Source organism: Felis catus, chromosome C1, assembly GCF_018350175.1.
Source record: "Felis catus isolate Fca126 chromosome C1, F.catus_Fca126_mat1.0, whole genome shotgun sequence".
In the NCBI taxonomy this organism is placed as follows: domain Eukaryota; kingdom Metazoa; phylum Chordata; class Mammalia; order Carnivora; family Felidae; genus Felis; species Felis catus.
Window position 1 is genome coordinate 189,510,734 of NC_058375.1, and position 24,177 is coordinate 189,534,910.

At 41.1% G+C, this 24,177-nt stretch overlaps 1 long non-coding RNA gene and 1 pseudogene across 1 annotated transcript; both read right to left on the reverse strand.

Annotated features, from left to right (window-relative positions):
* Positions 1 to 6,225: 6,225 nt before the first annotated feature.
* Positions 6,226 to 8,947, reverse strand: LOC123379247 (annotated as a pseudogene).
* Positions 8,948 to 14,525: 5,578 nt separating this feature from the next.
* Positions 14,526 to 21,700, reverse strand: LOC123379248. Its single transcript, XR_006583480.1, has 2 exons — positions 20,427 to 21,700; positions 14,526 to 14,760 (listed from the first exon to the last, which is right to left on the reverse strand). It is a non-coding gene; the product is annotated as an uncharacterized LOC123379248 (long non-coding RNA).
* Positions 21,701 to 24,177: the final 2,477 nt, after the last annotated feature.

Sequence of the window (24,177 nt, forward strand, 5' to 3'; positions counted from 1 at the left end):
TTAGACGGACACTATGACCTTCAGGCACCTAATAAGAGAAGGCAACTCAGATGTATGTTCCCATCAGGTGCTAACTCTTAATAGCTGGAGTAGTGGTTACAGTGAGTGCCCAGCATGGTCAGCTGTCAATCATAGGGACTATCATTTCTGTTGTTGCTAGCATAATAATCATCATTATCAAGCCCTGTGGTGATTGACAGCTCTACCAAGAAAGAACTTGCCCAGACCTCATTCTGTTTAACTTCATGATATACTTAGTGTATGGGAGGCTGCTTTTCTGGTTATAAAATCTGGTCTAGTTGTAAAGGATTGTAATATGTAGAGACATCTGCTTTTTACCCCAAAATTCAAGTGTTGGCAGCTCTTTTTCTGTCCTAGAAATCATAATGCTTTGTTTAAAAAATTTTTATGTTTATTATTTTTGAGAGGCAGAGCATGAGTGGGGGAGAAACAGAGAGAGAGACACAGAAGCAAGCTCCAGACTCTAAGCTGTCAGCACAGAGCCCAAAGCGGGGCTTGAACCCATGAACCACGAGAGCATGGCCTGAGTTGAAGTCGGTTAGCCGACTGAGCCACCCAGGTGCCCCGAAATCATAACGCTTTAGAACAGCTTTTCTTAATGCTCATCCCTCTCTTACTCTGGGATACACATGAGTGCTACATACCCCCGGTGAATGTATTCAGATTTGATTAAAACCCAGAAGACTGGTGAAGTAAAGCACTACAGTAATTTATAAGTGCCACAACTATACATAGTTCACCAGAACAGACAGCTGTTTTAGTTTGGGTCCTCTCTGAAGCAGAGGCCGAGACAAGGATCAGGGTGTAAGTTATTTGGGAGAGAGTTCTTTGAAACAAGAGTGAAGGAATGGAAAGAGTGAGGCAGGGAGGGAGGAAAAGCTAACATAAGTGTGTATTATTGAGGTTGTTGCTTTAAGCAACGGGGTCTAGATCCTCTCAGAACTTTGGAAAAGCATACAGAAGCCTCTCAGAAGCATCCGTCTGAAGGACTGTGTCCAGTCACCCATAGTGGAGAATTTCCTGGGAGCTTAACTGCCCTGAAATTCTGGGGTTATATCTGCACCTAGCTGGGGTGGGATTCAGAGATGACTATGGGGTAAAACAAAAACAGAAACAAACAAATCAGGGGTGTAAAGACCTCCAAAAATCTGCTCTTCTTTATGAGCAATAAAAACTGTCAAAATCAACCTTTTTTAGAACTCTGGAAATTAATTAAAGGTTTGCAATAATCCAAGGAGTATTTACTCAGGAAAAATAGCTGAATCTCAGTAAGAACAGTAAGTCTTGTAGCATTTCAAGACTGACCACAAAACTTAAGAGGAAAAACTGGTGAATTGGGAGGTTTTGAAAAGCTCTGATATATTCCAACAAATCTAGAAGGCCACATGCTTGTACAGGACCATGCACATACTCAAGAAAGGCCTGGAAGGCGTTGCTATCCCACACAAGCAAATAAAAGGGAAAATTGAATGAATGGAAGTGGTGCAATTTATAATGATCACCTTGAATTGCCTACAATTAATTTTCAAACACGATTCTAAATTTTGTATTCTAAATACACTGCTAAGCTTAGCTTTTAAAATTCATTAACGATTTTTTTCTTTATAACACATCTTAACCACAGAAAGCAACCTAGATGGTGGGAACATGGTGGAGAGCCACCGTTTACGTGATCATCTATCGCAGTGGATCCCAAGTTTTAGTAGCATAGGAGTTACTTAAGCTATTTAAACTGTTGATTTTGGATTTCTCCCGTTCTCTAAACTCCCCCTGCTCTCTTCATCCCCCCCTAAGGAGTGTGACTCAGAAGGGGGGAGGGTCCTGAGTGTCTGCATTGCCAAAAAGCATCCCAGGTAATTCTGATGCAGGCAGTCTGTGGATTCCAGTTGAAGAAACAATTGTCTTGTCTAACTCATGAGTTTTATAGATGAGATAAATGAGACACAGAAAGGGGAAATGACTTCCAGGTCACACCATGGAGGTAGAGGAGTAGAGTGACAGTCTAATTTCAAGTCGCGTTACTTGTGGTTTTGTGTGTTTTCCAAGATATTACAGTTCTTATATATTTGGGTTAGGATAGCCCTGCGGTCACTGGTCAGATGTGCCCAGTGAGGCAGTGGACCCTGTATGAGGGAGTATTAAACCTGCCACATACCAGCCCATGGCTTGGGCAATCTGAATTTGTGCTACAATTTTTTAAAAATGTTTTATTTAATTTTGAGAGAGAGAGCGAGTGAGTGCGAGTGAGTGGGGGAGGGACAGAGAGAGAGGGGGACAGAGGCTCTGAATCAGGCTCTGTGCCGACAGCAGCAAGCCCAATTTGGGGTTTGAACTCACAGACTTTGAGATTGTGACCTGAGCCAAAGTCTGACGCTCAACCGAGTGAGCCACCCAGGCGTCCCTGAATTTGTGCTACTATTGCACATTAAAAGCATCTTATGCAGAGCATCAGAATGTGAGCAATGCCACTATGGCCACCATGAGAGGACCAGTGAATGCAATGATGTATTTCAAAGTACTTAGAGATTTCAGAGTGTGGTGACCCAAGGACCCGTTAATACTAATTGCTTCTTAGACTAGAGCTACACAGTGCTAAGCATTCACATATTCTCAGACATGTGGATCACTGATTTAAGTGTTCCGTTTCCTGCTGGCATCTGACATCATGAAACCACAACTGTAGAGAATTCCAATTCACAGTTATAAATAAACTTGGCTGCAAAGATCAGAGACAACAGAAGCTATGAGACAGAGTGTTATGCACACTTTTCTAGGATAAAAGATCAGTCTTGAAACTATATTATTGTAATTTGATATCACTGGGCTGGTGTCAGTTGGGGAACAAGGAACAAAGGAAAGCCTCCCATGCAAAATCATGGTACCTTAGGAAAATATGGTGCACTGGGGAGCTGGGAGTGATAGGGAATTTGGAGTGGCTTGGTGAAGGAGAGAGAAAGAGAAAGAGAAAGAGAAAGAGAAAAAGAGAAAGAGAGAGAGAGAGAGAGAGAGAGAGAGAGAGAGAGAGAGAGAGGAGAGAGAGAGAGAGAGAGAGAGAGAGAGAGAGAGAGAGACTGGTGGGTGGATAGGGAGGGGCATGAACACTGATCATTGAGGTCAGAGTAAGAGGCAGGATCCAGATCACTAAAGGCCTCAAATGATATTTTAAGGAGGTTGGACATCATCTTATTGACAACAGGGATCCACAGGAGGATTTCAAGTGACAGACTGCAGTTTAGAAAGATGTATGGTTGGTGTATGGAGGGAAGCTCGAGAGGGGGTTCAGGAATAAAGACTGATTAGAAATGATAAGAACCTGAGCTAGGTTAGTGGTTAGCAGCTCTTCCCATGCTTGAAGATGATCAACTTCAGTTTCGGTTACTGGGTCAGTCTTCAGGAGGCCCAATCCTGCGAATTTTTTGCCTATTGCCTTTATCTTTCTTTCTTTTTTTAATGTTTGTTTGTTTGTTTGTTTATTTATTTATTTATTTATTTATTTATTTTGAGAGAGAGCGAGTGTGAGAGAGGGAGGGAAAGAGAGAGAGAATCCCAGTCTCTTCACTGTCAGTGACTGATGGGAGGCTCGAATTCACAAACCATGAGATCATGACCTGAGTTGAAATAGAGTCAGATGCTTAACCAACTGAGCCACTCAGGTGCTTCACTACCTTTTTATTTCTTAGGAGACATTCCAATAATCTGATTCGAGGACCAAATTTCAGAGATACAAGCTTGAATGATGGGAATAACTGTAACAAGAAAAAGCAGTTACAGAGAGGGGAGGAGGAGATCAGAAAAGGAGAAGGGGAGAGGAAGAATGGAAAGATATATGAACATGTAAAACTTAGAAGAAGATTCATCACGAAGCTGCAAAATTATCTTACAAGGATTGCTTTAAGAAAAACACCCAGAATTTCAAAATGGATATCTTCTGTAGTGATTAAATTTATTTCTAAATGCATTTTTAAAGAGCTTATTAAAATTAATGAATTATCTCATAGTGATCTCATGCATATAGATCATGCCAAAGAGGTAAAAGGTTATTGAGTTGCACAAAGGAAGCTGATCAGTGTCTTGCGGTTTGACAATATGCATTCTGAGTAGGAGCCAGAACTTAACTTCACATCTCAGAGGAACTAAAATTTTCTGAGAAGGGGATGAAAAATGTGCACTCACTGGGGTTGGTGGAGGAGGCTAGGGCTGGAAGCCAGGTTACCAAATCACTGTCTGGAGCAAGTGGGCAGATGTAAAAAGTGGGAGGAATGTTCAGACCACACCGTTTCCTAGTGAAAATGCTAATGCAAACTTGTAACCATAGCAACACAATAGCCCTATTAAAACAAACAAAAAAACCTCAGTGTCAATTGCACTTAATGGTCACGTAAAAAACAATCTTCCTCTTTTTACTTTTTACTGACGAGTAAAATTTTGTATTCAGTTTTGTTTCCTTTCTATCCATCAGATTGACAATACTTTGTTAGAAGATTGCAATTTCTTGATAATCCTTTCTCGCACAGAGGCAAAAGTTTTAGAAATATAATCTGCCTGGTAATTTTGGATTGAATGTCAGACATTGTGAATATCACCTTGTTGGGTGCTGGTTATTTTCATATTCCTATAAATATTCTTGATGCTTGCTCTGAGCTCAATTACTTGCATTCCTTTGAGGCTTGCTTTTAAGCCTTGTTAGATGGGACCAGAGCAGCTTCTAGTCAAGGGCTGATTTTTCCCGAACTACTGATTCTTCTACCCAATGGGCTGTGAAATAGGAAACTTTCCACCCAGGTTGGTGGAAGCAGGAACTATTTCCAGTCTTAGGTAAGCAACCAGTATTTTTTTTCCCCACTAATTCATTCCCTAGCCTCAGGTAGTTTCCTTACATGTTTATACTGATCACTTTCTACCTGAACATTCCAGGGAGACTCTCTCAGATCTCTAAAGCTCTCTCTGTGGAGCTCTCACCTGTGAAACTCTAGCTGCCTTGGCATCCCTGAGTTCTAGCTCCAACTCCACAACTTGGGGAGCCCTCCTCCCTGCACTGCCTCTTGGAAACTCTTTCTAGGCAATAAGGTGGGATGATCACAGAGCTCTCCTTGTTTCCTTCCCTTCCTCAGGGATCACTATCCTGTGCTGTCTGTTGTCCAATATCTGAAAACTGTAGACTCATATATTTTGCCCATTTATTTTTTATTTTTTTCTAAAAGGGAGCATTAGTTAGGTTCTTGTTACTCTACTTTGCCTGCAGTAAAATTCTCCAATTTTATGGCTTCTGAATGTGTTTGATGAATAATATATTTGGAGAACAGAATAAATTACATCTTGAATGATGAATTAAAGCTTCTTAATGGGTTAGGATAGCTTAATAAAATTTACAACATTTTCAAGTGTCAAAACATAATTCTCATGATTTTATATTTGTAATTTCCATATAAATACTTAGTGAGCAAGTATCAAAGTTTGATTTCTCATTAATGAAGTAACCAGAAAGATGATAAAGCCAGTTAGGAAACTGAAACACAGAGAAAGTAAGTGATGTATTAGAAGAGAAAGTGAAAGAGAGAGAGAGCAAGAGAAATCAAGAGAGAATATAAATGGAAAATTATGCTGGAATAGGATTGATAAATTAGATACAAAACTGGTTCATGTCCCATAGGTAAATAAAATCATAACCTTTGGGATTATCTTCTCAGATGAATAGAAATAATTTTTATTTCTATTATACAGAAGCTCATTTATATAGTATTCATTTTCACAAATTAACATCTAACCTTTACAGACTTAGACATGTCTTTAAAATGTCTCATGTCTTAAAAGGTGATCCTTGGGTGGGCTTAAGTCCATCTTTTAGGGAGGCATTGAATTGACACAGTCATCTTTTGTGACTCATTTCCAAGTTTTGGAAATCTTCATAACATAAATATCACCTATAAGTCAATGAGATCTGCCATTACCTAGCTGGTCACTCGGGGTCTATGTTTGCTCATTAAAAAAAAAAAAATAAACTACAGTAGTGTTTTAAAACTGCAGTTACATGTTAGAATCACTTGGGAGAGCTTTTAAAAATTACCAAGACCAGTAATATTCCAATATATGTATATTACATATGTGTGTATATGTATACTACATTTTCTTTATCCATTCGTCTATGGATGGACCTAGAGGGTATAATGAATGCTAAGTGAAATAAGTCAATCAGACAAAAAAAAATCATATGATTTCATTCATATGTAGAATTTAAGAAAAAAACCCCAAATGAATAAAGAAAAAAAAAAATAAACTCTTAAATACAGATCACAAATAGGTGGTCGCCAGAGAGTAGGTAAGCAGGGGGATGGGTGAAATAGATAAAAGGGATTAAGAGTACACTTATCTTGAAGAGCACCAAATAATGTATAGAATTGTTGAATCATTATATTTTATACCTTAAACTAATATAACACTATATGTTAATTATACTTCAATAAGAAGAAACACAAAACACCACCAAAGCCAGGGTCTCTTACTAGACCAATTAAACTAGACTCTGAGGGTGAGGTCAGAGCGTTGTTAATTGTTTAAAAGTCCTCTGGTTATTCTAGCGTGCAGCCAGGGTTGAAAACTACTGGTTTAGACTGCATTTCTCAGACTTTTTTCCATAATAATGCTCTGTAATTCTATGGCTTGAAATATAGGCAACCTGCTTTTACGCTGGAGAAAGTAGACATAAATATAAACTCTGGTAGCTTTCTTGCACTACCAGCGACGTGGAAATGATTTAGGGCTGCCAGTATTCATTCCATGGTGTGGAAGCAATGGGAAAGGCCAGGGGTGGGATAGCTGAATGACCGGTCTTTGTGTTCCAATTAGATATAGTCAGCTGGAAAGAGATAGGAATGTCTACAGACAATTTCTTTAAAGAAAAGAAACGAAAAGAAAAATCAAAATTCATTATGTGTCCCTGCTTCTCTACTGTTGAGCTCATCCATATTCCCAGAACAGGTATTCTTTTACACAGTTATTATGGGAGATTGCATTTCTGATCTAAGACTGTGTATCAATAAATTAAGGCTGTGACCAATACTATCCATAAAAAGAAAATAATGGAACAAGTATAAGCCTTTAACATGATTTCAAATAATGAAATTCTACTTCAAATTCTATTCTTTCATGCTTGTTACCACTGAAAAGTATTTTGGGTAGGTTTTTTTTTAATTGAAAAGGATTTTTTTCATTTTAACGGTTTTTATTTAAAGCCGTATATAAGATTACTTTAGTACTGCATCTTCTCAATTGTTTCTTTCCTTTAGTTGCCCTTTTCCTTTTCTGCTTGATGAGATTTGCCTTTACCTTCAAGGATCTTTTTGTGGTCTTTGTCCAGTTTTAGTCTAGTGATAACCACCTTGCTAGGATGATGCCCACATGGACAGGCATGCCATTTGCCTTCGCTCACTGTACTCATTCAAGGTAGATGATGTATTTCTTCCAGTAAACCTGGACTACTTTGCCAATTTGCTGACCTTTGTAGTGGCCTCACACAACCTGTACTTCATCATCCTTTCGGGTGGGCATGGAATGAACCTCATACTTCTGTCTCAGCTCTTTGGAGAGAGAGGAAGACTTCTTGCGAATGTGGGAAGATGCATTGAAATGCCTTTTGTGGTTCTTGCTCTGGTCAGAAGTCTCAAAGGGATTGAACTTCATTTTGGCTGCTGGCGCTTTAGCGATGGCAACAAAAAGGAAGGGCAAAAAACAATTTTTGAAAGCAAGGGCTTTTGATACTCTTCACCCTAAACCTACTATTTATGAGAAATACAAAGTAAATGTAACTAGCCAGCCAAAAATTAAAAGTTGCTTACCTTAATAAGAGGGTTTTTATTTTAAATCATGAATTAATGTTGAATATTTTCCAATGGTTTTGGGCATCTTTCTCAATAATTATATGACTTATTTTCTTCTATCTGTTAACGTAGTGAGTAATATTAATAGATATCTAAATACTAAACTGTTTTTACTTCTGGGATTAAACCCTACTTGGTCATGATGGGTTATTATTTTAATATACTATTTGATTCTGTTTCCTCCCTGACACTTTTAATGATAACAATCTTCTTTCCTTTATGGTGAAACATCCTTGTGAGTTGCATAGGAATGGGATTAATTTTCATAGCAATTTGACAAATTAGAAAACTCAGACACAAATGTGGTAAATGACATTAGCCAAGAACAAATGGTAAATTAGTGACAAAATCTGTACTTAAATGTTTGATGCCTAATTTATGGCCTAAGAACTCTTCCCCATTACTCTCCTCTAGTAAATTTATGTTTTCATCAAGCAGATTTCCCAATCATGAAGTATTTCAGATAACCTCACAATATTTCACATTACCTTAGAATACTATCTTGAAAGATTTTCAATTCTAGATAAATCATTCACACTGTTTAAAATCCTAATTCTTAATGCTTTTTCTTCTGCTCCACAGTAACAGTTCTTATAACTACATTTAACAATCATGGGGCTTAGGGAAGAATGTGGGGTAGATGTGGGAGGAGATGAGAACAAGAGAGGAAAGGTGTATGGTTGAGCCACTGGCTGAGTTAGAGAACCCACCTAGATGAGTAGATTTGAGGGTAAGCCTGAATGGATGGGTTTAGAGAGGCTTGGACACATTAGTTTGAATTTCCAGATATGAAATCTACAAGGCAGTTGAAAATGTAGTTCTGAAAACTCTGAAGAGAGGTTGGGCTGGTTATGTACAATTGGTAGTGATTGGCATAGAGGTGGTACCAGAGTTTTGGGAAAGGATGAAATCACCCAAGGAGAGTATGAGGAGAAAGGAGAAAGGAAAATGGAAGGCCAACATTTCTGTGAATAGAGAAAGAGGAACCAAGAAGAAAAACAGAAAGAAGGGTCACAGGGGCTCCTTGGTGACTCAGTCAGTTAAGTGTCTGACTCTTGATTTCTGCTCAGGTCATGATCTCGTGGTTCGTGGGATGGAGCCCCACGTCGGGCTCTGCACTGACAGCGTGAAGCCTACTTGGGATTCTCTCTCTCTGTCAGATTCTCCTTCACAGCCCTCAGGAGGAACCAACCATGGCAGTACCTTCATTTTAGACTTCTAACCTCCAGAGGGTGAGACAATAAATGTCTGTCATGTAAGCCACCTGGTCTGTGACAACTTTGTTATGGCAGCCCTCACAAACTAATACAGTAGGTGTCTACTAATTAGATGGGGTGGTCAGGGAAGACCTCTCTTTGGAGGTAATATTTAAGCTGAGGTCTAACTAAAGGCAAGAGCCAACCCTGTGCATGTGCACCCCTGCGCACGTGCATGCTCTCTCTCTCAAAATAAATAAACTTAAAAAAAAGAAGAAGAAGAAGAGTCAGAGAGTTGGAGAAAAACAGGAGTAGGCAGTATCCTGAAAGCCAAGGAAAGAGAGATTCTCCTCCCTTCTCACCCCAACCTTCTCCCAGGCTTTCCCCTCTCAGTAAATAGCTCACCATTCACCCAGCTGCTCAAGTAAGCAAACAGATACCTTTCTGATTACCTCCCCCCCCCACCAACCTCCTCCCACCAGAAACTCTTATCAATTCAGCTCCTAATTATATATGAATGTCTGCACTTCTTTTTCTTCCACAGGCACCCCACGACTCCTAGATGCTAACACCTCTCCCCTAGACAACTGCAACAGATTTCTGAGTGGCCTCCCTGGCTCTGATCTTATTCTCCTTCTACCTAGACCATTCTCCATGTAGCAGACAGAATGCTTTTACAAAAGCATGAATAAGATCATGTCATTCCTCTGATTAAAACCCTCCAATGGTTTCTCATTGTACTTTGACTATGATCCAAACTTTATCATGACCTAAGTGGACCCACATTTGAACCCTGTCCAGTTCTCTGACCCCATCTGCACATTCTGCCACTGCAGCTCACTAAATCCAGCCACACCAAAGTCTTTTCTCTGTTCTTTAAACATACCAACTCCATTCTCCCTCTGGGCCATTGCGTTTACTTATCCCTTTGTCTAAAGTGCTCTGCCCCAGACCTATGCAAGGCTGGCTCTTGCCTTTAGTTAGACCTCAGCTTAAATATTACCTCCAAAGAGAGGTCTTCCCTGACCACCCCATCTAATTAGTAGACACCTACTGTATTAGTTTGTGAGGGCTGCCATAACAAAGTTGTCACAGACCAGGTGGCTTACATGACAGACATTTATTGTCTCACCCTCTGGAGGTTAGAAGTCTAAAATGAAGGTACTGTCATGGCTGGTTCCTCCTGAGGGCTGTGAAGGAGAATCTGATCCAGCCTTCTTTCCTTGGCTTTTGTGGGGCTGTCTTCTTCTTGTGTCTCATCGCACCATCTCCCTCTTTGTGAATCTCTGTGTCCAAACGTCCCCTTTACATAAGAACCCCATCATATTGGATTACCACCCTAATGATATCCAACTTGATTACCTCCATAAGGACAATTTCTAAATAGTCACACTCTGAGGTACTGGGGGTTAGGACTCCAACATCTGAAAGGACACAATTCAACCCACACTGCCAACACCAGTGGTCATCACATCGCACCGTTTCATTTCCTTCATGATATTTGTCTGTATCTGAAATTACATTATTCATTAAAATTTTTTTAATGTTTATTTTTGAAGGAGAGAGAGACAGAGCGTGAGCAGGGGGAGGGGCAGAGAGAGAGGGAGACAGAATCTGAAGCAAGCTCCAGTCTCTGAGCTGTCAGCACAGCCTGACGCAGGGCTCGAACTCACGAGCTGTGAGATCATTACCTAAGCCGGAGTTGGACGCTTAACTGACTAAGCCACCCAGGCACCCCTACATTATTCATTTTTTTGCTCACATTGTGTTATTTGTCTCTGAAAGCTCCACAGAACATGAATCTTGCCTGTCTTTGCAGCAGACTCTGCTGGTGCCCCTGACATATCCCCTGTTGCCATAGATACCAACAGCTTCTCACTGCAAGCTTCCACAACGTTCTGTCTGAGGCTTTTCCTCAAGCATGCTGGTCCTCTTGTGAGGCAGGCTGGAGGAGCCGAGAAGTTACTGACAGATGGGAGGTGACAGAATATTTCCTTTCCTCTGCCCCGTGTCAGGGACAGTGATGAAGTTTCCATTCTGCTGTCTCTGAGAGGTCCAAAGCAGGACTGAGCCAAATTATCCTTCCTGCTCATGAATGTACCTATATTGGCTTTTTCTCCTCTGTTTACTTCCTCACTCCCCTACCAGTGTTTCCAGAATCTCTTTCCAAATAAATGACTTACACTGAACTTCTGTCTCTGGGTCTGCTTCCCGGGGAAACACAACCTAAGGCAGACTTTATCACTGTATCCCTGGCACCTAAAGTCTACATAATACAACATTTATGGTTAATGCTCAATAAGTCATGATGAATTAATCAATAGAGGGTGGTGGTAATAGACAGCATAAAATGCTATTGAAAGAAGTCCTGGAGAAGAGAACTTAAAAAAAAAATGTCCATTTGGTAATTGTGATCCTGGAGCCATGCTAGAAGAGCTTATTAGAACAGTAGTAGGGAGCAAGTCTGATTTTGGTGGGTAATATGAGGTGAGAAAGGTAGGGGCAGCTGACAGGAAAGAGTCAACTTCATACAACAGCGGGGTGGGAGACTGTTTTTTATTTTTTTTGGATGACAATAATTTGAGCATATTTGAGGCTGATTCAGTGGAAAAGGAGAGAATGATGACAGAAGTGAGAAGGGGGACACTGAAGGGTCAGAATTGTAGGTGATAAATTAGAGGCTGAGTTAGTGAGTACAGGTGGAGGAGTGGGAATGCGCACACAGAGGCCTCTGGTCTTCCAAGAAAAGTAGGTAAGAACTGGTAAACAGAGATATCAACATCCATACAAATATACAGTAATATATTCTTTTTTTCTCCCCGATTTCAAAAGTGACAGGTGTTCATCACAGAACATTTAGAACAATAACATATATTAAGTACTTACAATATTTTCAGGCGATGGTCTATGGGCTTTACAAGTGTTAACTCATTTACTCCGCAATCTATCATATGAAGCAGGTACTGTTTCTATCTCTACATTATAGAGGAGAGAGATTGAATCAATCGCCCAAGGTCACAAGACTGGTAACTAGCAGACCAGGATGTGAACCTACCTTGTCTAGTTCCACAGTCATCCTGTACCAAATGCAAAGAAAAGCCCAGAAGGAAAACTTATCCATCAGAGAAAATAAATAAAAATGTGTGAAACTTAGATATAGAAATCCCCAGGAGTTTATTGTCATTTGCTTCTCTTTTCTCAGGGAAGTGGGTGGGGACTCTGAAGCAGGGAGGTGGAAGTAAGTAGAACTCAATAATAGTAACAGCTTGAAGATGTTTCTTCTGGAAAAGGAGAAAGGAACTGATGAGGAATTTTGAACAGCACTAAAGAGTCAGCTTGAGATTATAAATACTAAACTGGGGGAAGGTAAATCAGCATGGTTCAGAGATTTTTCTCAGGGGCATTGGACTGGTGGTTGGGGTAGATTTTTCCATGGGAGGTCCACAGAAGGCCAAGAGAAATTGACGGTCTTGAAGAGAGTGTGGTTAAAAGAATTGGATCTTTTGGCTCCTTGAAGGCAGACCTTGGGACAGATATTCGGAAGCAAGGAGTTTACGGGGAGACAATTGTAGGAAAGATGCTAATAGGGGAGGGCGGGGAAAGACACCAATAAAGGGTGTGCTCTGCAATCAACAGGAGCTTCATTCTGCTGGGGGACTCTGGGAGCCAGTGTGAAAATACATCTCAGAGTTATCTCCCCTGAGGGGATTCCCACTAGCCATTGGTTAGGACTGCTCCAGGGGTAATCATGCTCTCTCAGCATGAGCTGAGAGCTTCCACACGTGGAGATACAGAAGACTCTGATGGCCAGAGAAAGGCTTCAGTCAAAGAGATGTTGGCTGTTGGAAGTCTGGGAAAATAAGGCCCGAGGGGATAATGACCAGGCATCAAGAGTGTCTACTACAGATGGACCATGGATTTGCAGTTGGTCAGGGAGGTAGCAAACCTACAAGGAGCCTAGAAGAACAGTTCTGGGACGAACATCTTTTTGGAAATTATTTTAAATAGGTAATATTGGCACACAGGACAAAAGTATGAAAAGAATATGCAGTGAAAAGTAAATCTTTTCGCCATCCATTTCTGTCTCCTACCATTGCTGGTGTTCTGTATATCCTTTTAGAGATAGTAGGGTACTATGTGTGTGTGTATGCATTACAGGTATATATATTATACACATATATTTATATTATAGCTATACTATACATAAGCTGGGTACAGTTAATATATGTATCATTTATTTTTATGTAAACTACCCCACACAAGTGGTAGCATATAATACACTTTGCCTCTTTCACAAGTATATCTTGGGCAATTTTTCATATTATATATATATTTAATATTTATTTATTTATTTATTTATTTATTGAGAGAAAGAGGGTGAGGGGCAAATAGAGAGGGAGACAGAGAATCCCAAGCAGGCTCTATGCCATTAGCATGGAGCCCAATGCAGGAATCAAATTCATGAACCATGAGATCATGACCGGAGTCATAATCAAGCATTGGATGTTTAACCAACTGGGAACTTTTCATATTGTTGCGTATAGATTTGCCTCAATTTTTTAAATAACTGCATGGCATTCAATTTAATGGATGCATCACACTTCATGAGTCTTTTTCTGAAATAATTATTCTTATACATGTGTGTTATTTAGCACACTCTAGTAATCTATAGGATAAATATCTAGGAACAGCACTGCTTGGTCAAAGGGCATGTGCATCTAAAATATTGACGGATAGGGCTGAATTTCCTAGAACCACTGTACACACCCATGGGATTGACTGTCATAATCAGGCCAAAGAGCAGAAGCACAGGAATAGGCAGGAGAAAAGGGAGGGGCAGTTGGATAATGAAATGTCAGATATCAAGATTCTGGTGTAGTAGTTCCCTCTCCTGCCAAGGTCCAGGGTGTAGCCATACCAGGAAGTTGTTGGTGTGGAGTACTGTGCAGGTGAAGGTCAATGAAGCAGAAGTCAACGAAATATGAGGTGCTGGAATAACTCACCCAGATGACAAGCCAGTCAGTCTATCCTGGTGTTTGTCATGATATGAAATTGTGAAATACAGTTCCAGAAACCTTCAGCTTCCCTTTAAATCTAGCAAGGAAAAGATGCCAGATGCCTACCAGTCCTTTCTACTCTGTGGAGCAGAAAACTCTTCCCACTTGAGCTAAGGGAGAAGTATATCAATCAACATGGCTGCCCCAGGGGACAGGCAGTGATGTCTCTATTTTTTATAACGGCATCTGAGGCAGTGGGACTGGCAGGGTTGTTTTCCTGAATCCTCCAACTTCACATGAATATCTGTTAGGCCTGTGGATAACTCATTTTCCAACATCACCGGTCTTCCAAGTGTTGCTGAAATTGCCAGACCAACCATGACCTGGCACCCCTTTCTTGGTAATATAACCAATAGCAACAATAACAACAATAGAGATTAATGTGCTGAATCAGTTAGGATTTGTAGTTTAAACACTGGTTTAAACCAAAGACGAGTCCTCTTTTCTCTCAGATAACAGAATCCAGGGATAAGCATTCCACAAAAGGAGTGGCAATTCTACAATGCCAGTGTTGTGTCAGACTTCTTTCCTCTCTGCCTCTTCAGTGCTGACTTCTATCTCATAGTTTCTAGATGCCTGCTGGAATTCTAGCCATCGTGCCCATGTCCCATGCTGGAAGAAGGAAGAAAGGGTCAAAGGTAAAAGGGAGCATGCCAGATGAATCAGCATTCTCCACCCTTATCTTTTAATGAACTTTCCCACAAGCCCCACTCAGTGATGGAACTTAAATCTCATTGCACAGAGTAGTCACATGGTCGCCCTTATCTCAGTTGTGGTCATCACAATCCATTGGCATTTAAGTACATTTCCAGGGTTGTGTAACCATCGCCATCATCCATTTCCAGAATATCATCATCTGAAATAGAAACTATAAACCCACTAAACAATGACCTCTCCATTCCCATCTCCCCTCAGCCACCGTTAACTTCTATTTTACTTTCTGTCTGTATGAATTTGCATATTTTAGGTGCTTCATATAAGTGATCATACAATATTTGTCCTTTTGTGACATGCTCACTCAACTTAGCATAATGTTTTCAAGGTTCATCCATATTGTAGCATGTGTCAGTATTTCATTCCTTTTTATGGCGGAATGATATTCTGTAGAATGGGTATACCCCACTTTATCTATTTGTCTATTGATTGTGGGTTGTGCCGTAGTCTGGTAGGGTTGCTATAACAAAACACCAATTTTAGTGACTGGAAATGCCAGGATAGTCTAGTTCTGCTAGAAGCCTTCTTCTGGGCTGTAGAAGGAAACTTCTTGCTCTGCCCTCATATTATGGGAGGGGTGAGGGATCTCTGTGGGGCCTCTTTTTAGAGGGACACTAATCCTATTCATGAGGACTCCACCCTCATGACCTAATCACTTCCCAAAGGTCCCATCTCTTAATACTATCACATTGGGCATTGGGATTTCAACATGTGGTTAGGGAGACACAGGCATTGAGACCATTGAGGCTGCTTCTAGCATGTGGCTGTTTTAAATAATGCTGTTATAAACATTGGTATATGGATATCTGTTTGAGTTCCTGCTTTCAATTCTTCTAGGTAGGCACCTAGGACTTGCTGGATCACGTGGTAATTCTATGTTTAACTTAAAAAAATTTTTTTAACATTTACTTATTTTTGAGACAGAGAGAGACAGAGCATGAACAGGGGAGGGCAGAGAGAGAGGGAGACACAGAATCTGAAACGGGCTCCAGGCTCTGAGCTGTCAGCACAGAGCCCAACGCAGGGCTCGAACTCATGGACCGTGAGATCATGACCTGAGCTGAAGTCGGACGCTTAACCGACTGAGCCACCCAGGAGCCCCTATGTTTAACTTTTAAAATGAGGAGCCCACAAATGCATTTTGCATTTTGTATTTTATTTAGTTTTTATAAACTTGCAGTTGTTGAAACCACACATTGAAATTCTGATAGAGAGGAGCCTCATACTCTGGATCCAGCCAGTTAATGCTGCCCACTGAGCAGGGTACTTCTGAGTAACTTACGCTAAAGTGAGCTGGATGGAATAATCTCCATTTTGGAAATGGGAAACAAATAAGAAAGGCTAAGTCACTCTTCTCTTGGTAATGAGAGCTCCGCTAACTTTCCCTAGCTCTGCCCCTAGGAAGCTTCACCAAGTGCTTGTGGGCAGCCTTAACGGGTTTATACTAGATTCCCTTGATCCAGGATGAACTTGTGAACACCACACAGTGGAGTTCCAGGCGGGAACTATTTCCACCCCGATGCTTGACCTCAAGCCAACCTGTCACAAATTTATCAAGGAGAGGGAAGATGAACTTAGTTCATTGCATGATCCAGTAATAGTTCTAAACATGCACTAGTATAGTGGGTAAGGATATGGCCTCAAGGCTAGATGGCTTATGTTCAGATCCCAGTTCTACAATCCATTGGTTGTGTGATCTTTACTATAGTTATTTAACTTCTCTGTGCCTCAGCTTCCTCATATGTAAACTGAGGGTTAATAATAGTGCTTTGCTTTTGCATATGGTTGTTGTGAGGGTCACCTGAGTTAACACAGTTAAGAAGTATTTTAGAAAGATGCCTGAACTCTGGAAAGGCTCTGTGAGTGGCAGAAACTTTAGCAGTATTGACATGATTATACCCAGGAAGTATAAATTCTATAAACCATAATAGTTATTAGCAAACTAACTATAGATCACCACTGTATCACTGGTCATGAAGAAAAAAAAAAGAACAAAATTAGGAGGACACACATGAACAAAGCATAGAGAGTCACAGCTAGATGGGTTGAAAAAGTCACTCTTCACTGTGTTTGGTCTGATGTTACAAGCCTGGAAAATGCTAACCACTTGGTCTCTTAAATTTGTTTCTCACTTCCAAATTGGAGATAATTGCATCATTGTGAAGATTTACTGAGGCAAAGATAGGGCTTTATAAGTTATTATCAGTAAACAAATATAAACACTTAAATTAACAACGTGAAGTAGCCCTTCAGCTACAACTCCCATTGTCCAAATGCTTTTGTGACCAGGGAGGTTGTGGAAAATATGGAGTAGGTTCAGAGGCCAACGTCAGACATGAGTAAAAGGTGGAGCTCCTATGTGGTGCACTGGACCCGATTAGTATCTACCCACTGAGGATGTGGAGAGGATGAACTGCACCAGAGTCTGAGGAATTTGGGCTCATTTTTATACACAGGTGATTTGAAAATACCAGAAGGAGTTCTTGAAGAAAATGGTGAAATCTGAGCCCCCGCCCATGAATATCCAATGTACTGGAGAAAGAAGCTGCACACCCAGTGTGTGGTTGTAGCAAAGATGGGGGACGGATCGGAGGCTCTCTAGCCTTGAGGCAGCTTGGTTATCAGGTCTGAAAGATTCTGTGATGTAATCTGCAACTAGGTGTTTATTTAGCAGTCACCTTGCGCCATCTATGGGTTGGGATGTTTCCTTGCAACTTTGACTGTTAGCCCTTGTGGCACCTTCAGATACAATGTGATTTCATTTTTGTGAAAGCCTTGTTTCATTTTTTGGTTTCCTTGTTTTTGTTTTGGATAGATTTAACACTTTCTGTGACTATCAGGAATCCTCTCTCTGGAACAAGGGAGAAATTTTGCCTTGAGATGTAGACATGCATGAAGAAGGACCTGAACGTCTGGATTTCATTTGGTAATGTGTTTCAAATAGCCAGGAAATCCTCTCCTCTACGTTAAATGACCAGGACGTCATTAAAAAAAAAACAAAAAACAAAAAACCTGTGAGGCTTGCATTTTCCCACAGTTTTCTGGGAAAGGGGATGGGCCAGACATTGGAGTTATTTCTACTTTCTATTGTCCCAGCGTTTTTTTCTTCGCGCCAGTTGGTATAGGGAAGGCCACTGATGGAACAAAGGAAAGTTCAAGCGTTGTGAAAGGAAGGAAGGCAAGGGAAATCAGGGAGGACTCTTTGGAGATGAAGTAGGTTCTGGATTTTAGAGGAAATGAGAGCCACAGGAAAGGAGGAGACCACCTGTCCCCTGTGTCTGCAGTTCAAGACAGCCTCACGTAGAAAGAAAAACTAGTTTCTCATGAAGTTGCCCCATATCAAGCTTTTCCCCCCCTTAAGTCTCCATTTCTATGGCACCTGCCTGTTTCTGTGCTGAGTTCCCTTGTCCTCTCCCTGGTCCAACCATGCCGGTGCTCTCTCTTAGTTTCTGGAAAACGTCATGCTCTCCATCACTAGGGGCTTTTGCATCTGCTGCTGCCTCTACTTGAAACCCTCTGTATCCTGGTAAGTCCTCTTCATCCTATAGACTTTAGCTTCACAGTCACTTCCTGAAGGAGGCCTTGCCTGATCCCCTTGGACATGCATGCCACATACTGACTGCATTCTGACCTCTCCTTTGGAACTAACATCACTCTTGTAGGGCTACAGGTCCAACAGTTGTCTTCTGTATTGCAGTCAGGAGATCCTGTCTATATCCCCATTGGCCAATAAGAGGACACATGGAGGGATCAGGAGGGAGAAATAGCAAAATTGTACATGTTCCATTATTAAGTTTTCTTTGGAGGTCTAATTTATTTTATTATTTTAAAAAGTTTTTGTTTTATTTTTATTTTATTTTTTAATTTTTATTATTTTTAGAGAAATAGAGTACATACAAGCAGGGGAGAGGGACAAAGGGAGAGAGAGAATCTCAAGCAGGCTCCATGCTTGGCATGGAGCCTGATGCGGGGCTCAATCCTATGACCCTGGGATTGTGACCTAAGCTGAAATCAAGAGTCGGGTGTTCAACTGACTGAACTGGGAGGTTTATTTTAGAAAACAAGCAAAAGGTAATAAAGTACCCAATCACCAATTCATTGTAGGGTTGGGGGTGAGCATGTTGTGCGTGCCATTTTCTCAGCACAGCAATGGGGCAGGCCCCTGTTTTCTGACTCCCCTCTGGTCCTGTGGGGAGAAGGGGAAACACTCTAGGGTAGAAGTTGTTTTTATTCCTGTCCTTGAGGATAGATGTAGCATAATGATCATGCAGAGAGGCCTCTAATTGGAGCATGATGAGACCACCAGATTCAGGAAGGGAGAGAACTTTTCTCCGTCAATGAATTGAGAAAAGCCATTTCCCAGAGTTCAGAGAAGAATTGGAAAAATTATGTCCATAATGCAATCCTTTGAAATATGTACTAAAAATATGTAATAAACTGTAAATCAATTACAAAGAGGACTGTGCTGGGGCTTGAATGTATTGAGCCCAACTGTAGAGCCAAGCATTTTGAACTGGAGAGAAATAAGAAGAGAAGGGGCCAAGTGATCCAGCTCTATGCTTTTTTTGTTTTATGAATACAAATATGTTATGAATGCAAATGAATAAAATCTTGTTATATTCAAAATTATATATATATGTGTGTGTATCTATATCTATATCTATCTATCTATCTATCTATCTATACATGCATACATACATACATACATGCCTTTGAAGGTGAGACAGAGAAATGGTGTCCTATGAGGTGATTTTGGCTGCAGTATTTATGGTGAATTGGAGAGGTCAGTCCAGGTAAAAGGGGTGACGGGTAGGATTAGAACCAAATACATGAAGCAGTGTCTAGACGACCTGGGGCTTATAGACTGTGGGGTATTCAGGGTCCCCAGTGGGGTTGCCCAGATGTCAGGGGCACCTGGCTCAGCAGTTAGTGTCAAGATGGTCCTTGAAAACTGTTCCCAGTTTTGCAAGCAACTGTTGCCTCACCTGTCCTGAAGCCATGTGACTATCCTGTCAGCATAATTTGAGGCTCATGAGGGAATGGCTTTGCATTGCCAGTGGGAAATACCTGGTTTTGCAAAAGTGGGACAAAAATAGGAGTTGGAGTTTACATGCAGTCCTGGTCATTTGACTTCTGGTTGGCCGAAGAGATATAGAATACCGAGGGGGAGGGCAGGAAACTACATCTTGATGGTTGTACCTTGGCAATAGTGTGTTTCCTGAGTAATGAGGTCAAGGCATAAGGAGGCTCACTGATACCCCTTTAAGTTTTAGAAAATCCACATAGGCTCAGAAGGAGTTGCTTATGCTATACCCACAGAGTTGACTAAGATCTTTTGAATCCAGTCTGACCAACCCCATTATCCTGATTTTGACAAGGGAAAACCCAAGTGTTGGATTTAGGAATATGTATTGAGTTTCTACTGTCCATACAACATTTCATGGCTCCTTTCATTGTTCTAAAGCCCTCCTTTGCTAATAAATCAAGATCTGATCCTTCAAAATTTCTTCTGAAGAACCCATCCTTTGGGGGAATCCCTGAGGAAGTAGTAAAAGAATGCTGACCTGTCAGGAGAGTCTGGGTTCCACTCTCAGCCTCACCATGAGCTGTCTTCATGAGCAAGCCACTTCACCCTTCTGGAGCCCAATTTCCTCACCATATGGTGAAGGAGCTAATGTTCCTTTCATGTCTAACATTCTGTAATTCTGTGTTCTAGTAACTGGATGGAGTGATGCAGCTTGGTTCTAGAAAACAAATAGAGGCATCCTTCCTGTAACACACTGACTCTATCCTCCCAAAATTCATATGTTGAAGCATTAAACCACAGTGTGATTTTATTGGAGACACAGCCTTTAGGGAGTTATTTAAGGTTAAATGAGGTCAAAAGTGTTGGGTCCTAATCCAATAGGACTACTGTTCTTATAAGAAGAGAAAGACACCAGAGGAAAGGCCATGTGAAGACATGGTGAGAAGGTGGCTATCTGCAACCCAAGAAGATAGCTCTTCCCAGATACCAACCCTGCAGGACCCTTGATCTTCCAGTCTCTGGGACTGTGAGAAAATAATTTTCTGTTGTAAGCTTCCCAGCCTATGGCATTCTATTATGGTGGCTCAAGCAGACTAAACTATTTCCTTACCCCTCAAGAGCTAGATTATGATTTATTGGTCTGTGGCTTCTGGGTGAGGCTGCATTTAACTTTTTCCATCGACAAAGGAAGAGCAAAATAAACTTGATGCTGGAAAAGAAGGCATTCCTCTGCTGGAACACTTATAGGCCATGTCTATTAAGGCCCTAGTGATCAAGTCTTTCTCATGGTAGAGTCATGGATGTCTCTGGGGTATTTTCTCTGACACCGACCAGTTCTCTGACACACCACCTGGATATCCAGCAGTTCAACTCAATTATGACATTATCTACCTGGAGTTAGCATCATATTCCCCAACTTAAAGGACTGGCCTCACATCAGATGCCAGTGGCAAGTCCCAGGCCCCCTGTACTTCTGATCAACTAGCTATAGATCTGGGGTTCTTAGGACCCCCTCCTGAGGTATGGAAGTTTGCAAGGATGGCTCACAGAACTTAGGAAAACTTTACTTAGGTTTACTGGTTTATTATTATAAAGGCTACAACTAAGGAACAGCAAAATGGAAGTGATACAGGGCAGGTATTGAGGGGGTGTGGCACAGATTCCACGCCCTCTTCAGGCACTCAATTTTCTCAGCATTTGAGTGTATTTACCAACACTGAGGCTCTCCCAACCTCATTGTTCAAGAGTTTTTATAACTCGATTTCCAGTCCCTCCCTCTTCTTCCCCAAGGTCAGTGGGTGGGGCTGAATGTTTCAGTCCACTGATCCTTTGTTCTTTGTGATGATGAGCTCCAAGCTGAGGCTATCTAAGGGTCTTACCTTAAGTCACCTTATTAGAATAAACTCAGGTGTGACTGAAAGGGGCTCATTATGACACTTCTATCAGGAAATTCCAAGGTTTTTAGAAGCTCCATGCCAGGAACCAGGGATAAAGACCAAATACATTTCTTATTATACTACAAATCCAGCATGAAATGCATATAATCTTGGGAGGTCCCCTTGTAGTTGTTGTTGAGTCTGTGGAGCTACTTTCTGAGCTAAAATTGAGCATGGAAATCTGAAAAAGATGTAACTTGACTCAAGGTTTTGTCTGCAACCTCTGCCAAAATATCTTGGTTGTACAGCAGTGGATAGAGTGGGCAGCTGTGGGGGCAAGTGGACTGCAGGATTTCCAGAAAGGAAGGTCTATACTGTGATCCCAAAGACCTAGATCACAAGACAAAGAACACGGAGGTGTGGAGAGTTGGGCTGGTAGGTCTTCTCTTCCTTGGGTGTTCCCTATTTGGGGCTTGGCAGCAGGTGGACAGTGAGTCATCTCTCAGGACCACCTGTTTCAAGGACCCACAGAGGAGAAAAAGGAGCAGGCAAGCAGCAAAAAACAAAACAAAACAAAACAAACAAAAACAAAACAGGGCACCAAATATAGAGAAGGGGAGTCCCTGTATCTGAAGACCCAGAGTAACAGCTATGTCAGTGTCCATGGTGGACTTGATCTGGACCCTGAGATGTCTGTGGGTCAGCAGCAGATCTTGTTCAGGCTTTCGTGGTGTCACAAGATGTTGACATTACTCAGTGGGATGGAGAATGCAGGGCCAAGGGACAGCTGTAGGTTCCTGTGACCACACTGTGCCTGGTCCTGCTGTGAGCATTATGCATGTGTGCTTGGATAGCCCCAGATCTGCCCAGCCAGACATACTCCCAGGGCCTGTGGTGAAATCTTATTTATTCTCATTCTTGGTATTGGAAGTATGTTTAATTTGGAAAACGACCACACTGAAATCTGACTTCATATTGTCTTCTCAAAGCAGCGGTGAAGCAAAATGATTTCCTTCTCTTTTGTCCGTCATTGACATATCTACACTAGAGTTCATAATGTCATTCCAAAGGCATTTGCTGAGAATCTTGGAGGTAAAGGATCTTTCTGAACCCTTATTGAAATAAATATTTTTAAAGAGTAGATACATATTGGGGCACCTGTGTTGCTCAGTCGGTTTAGTGTCCGACTCTGCTCAGGTCATGATCTCGTGGTTCTTGAGTTTGAGCCCTGCGTCGGGCTCTATGCTGACAGCTTAGAGCCTGGAGCCTGCTTCAGGTTCTGTCTCCCTCTCTCTCTCCCTCCGCCATTCATGCCCTCTCTCTCTCTCTCAGCAATAAATAAAAAATTAAAAAAAAAAGAGTAGGTACATCTTAACATTTTCTGTTTTTGAAAGTTCATAATCTATGGGCCAGATGGAGATTTTTCTATATCCAGAATACGTGATTTTTCAGAACATCTAAATTTTATTATATGAGTACATACAAGAGTGCATAAATATATTTCATCCATGTAAGAGAATAAGCTCTTTTTATGCACTTTATAAGCATTTTTTTTAAAAACAAGATTATTTTGCTAATGAAACATATTATAGGAAGTATTAAAAGAATGTAACACTTGGAATTAATTGGAGTACTGTATGATCATCTAACATGATATTTCTATAAACGTAGAGATGTTGAAACCTGCAATCTAATTAATTTCTGAATCCTTGACATATCTCACTTCATCCAAATAATTTACCTTATTTTTTAATGTTCATTTATTTTTGAGGGAGAGAGAGAGAGAGAGGGAGTGGGAACGGAGGAAGGGCAGAGAGAGAGGAAGACACAGAATCTGAAACAGGTTCCAGGTTCTGAGCTGCCAGCACAGAGCCCGATGCGAGGCTTGAAGCCACCAACCGTGAGATCATGACCCGAGCTGGAGGCTTAACTGACTGAGCCACCCAGGTTCCCCATCTAAATGTTTTCTTTAAGAGAGTTTTGTTTTTCTTTTTCCCTTTTTAGAACCCTACATTATTGGTACTCTATACAGGATACATCCTTGCTAAAATTTTGTTGGATATGTTTCTTTAAAAGAAAGTAGGCTGAACCATTTATTTGAATATCCCTGGAATTACCCTAACAGAATTGGGAGGCTTATTTAAAACAGACCCAAGACGACCGAAGGGAGCACAGATTTTTAATTTGTGGTTTTAAGTATTCACAGTTCCTGGGTGCCTATTGCTTCCTCTCTCTCTCTCTCTCTCTCTCTCTCTCTCTCTCTCTCTCTCTCGACAGTTCCGCATTCAGTACAGTGCAGTTCATTGCTTTGATCTGTTTTCTTTTACACTCCACTAAACACGCAGCTATGTGAGCTGAGGTATTAAAAGCCCCCGCAGGTGGCCAGCTCTCTGGTGGTGGGTCTGAAGAGAA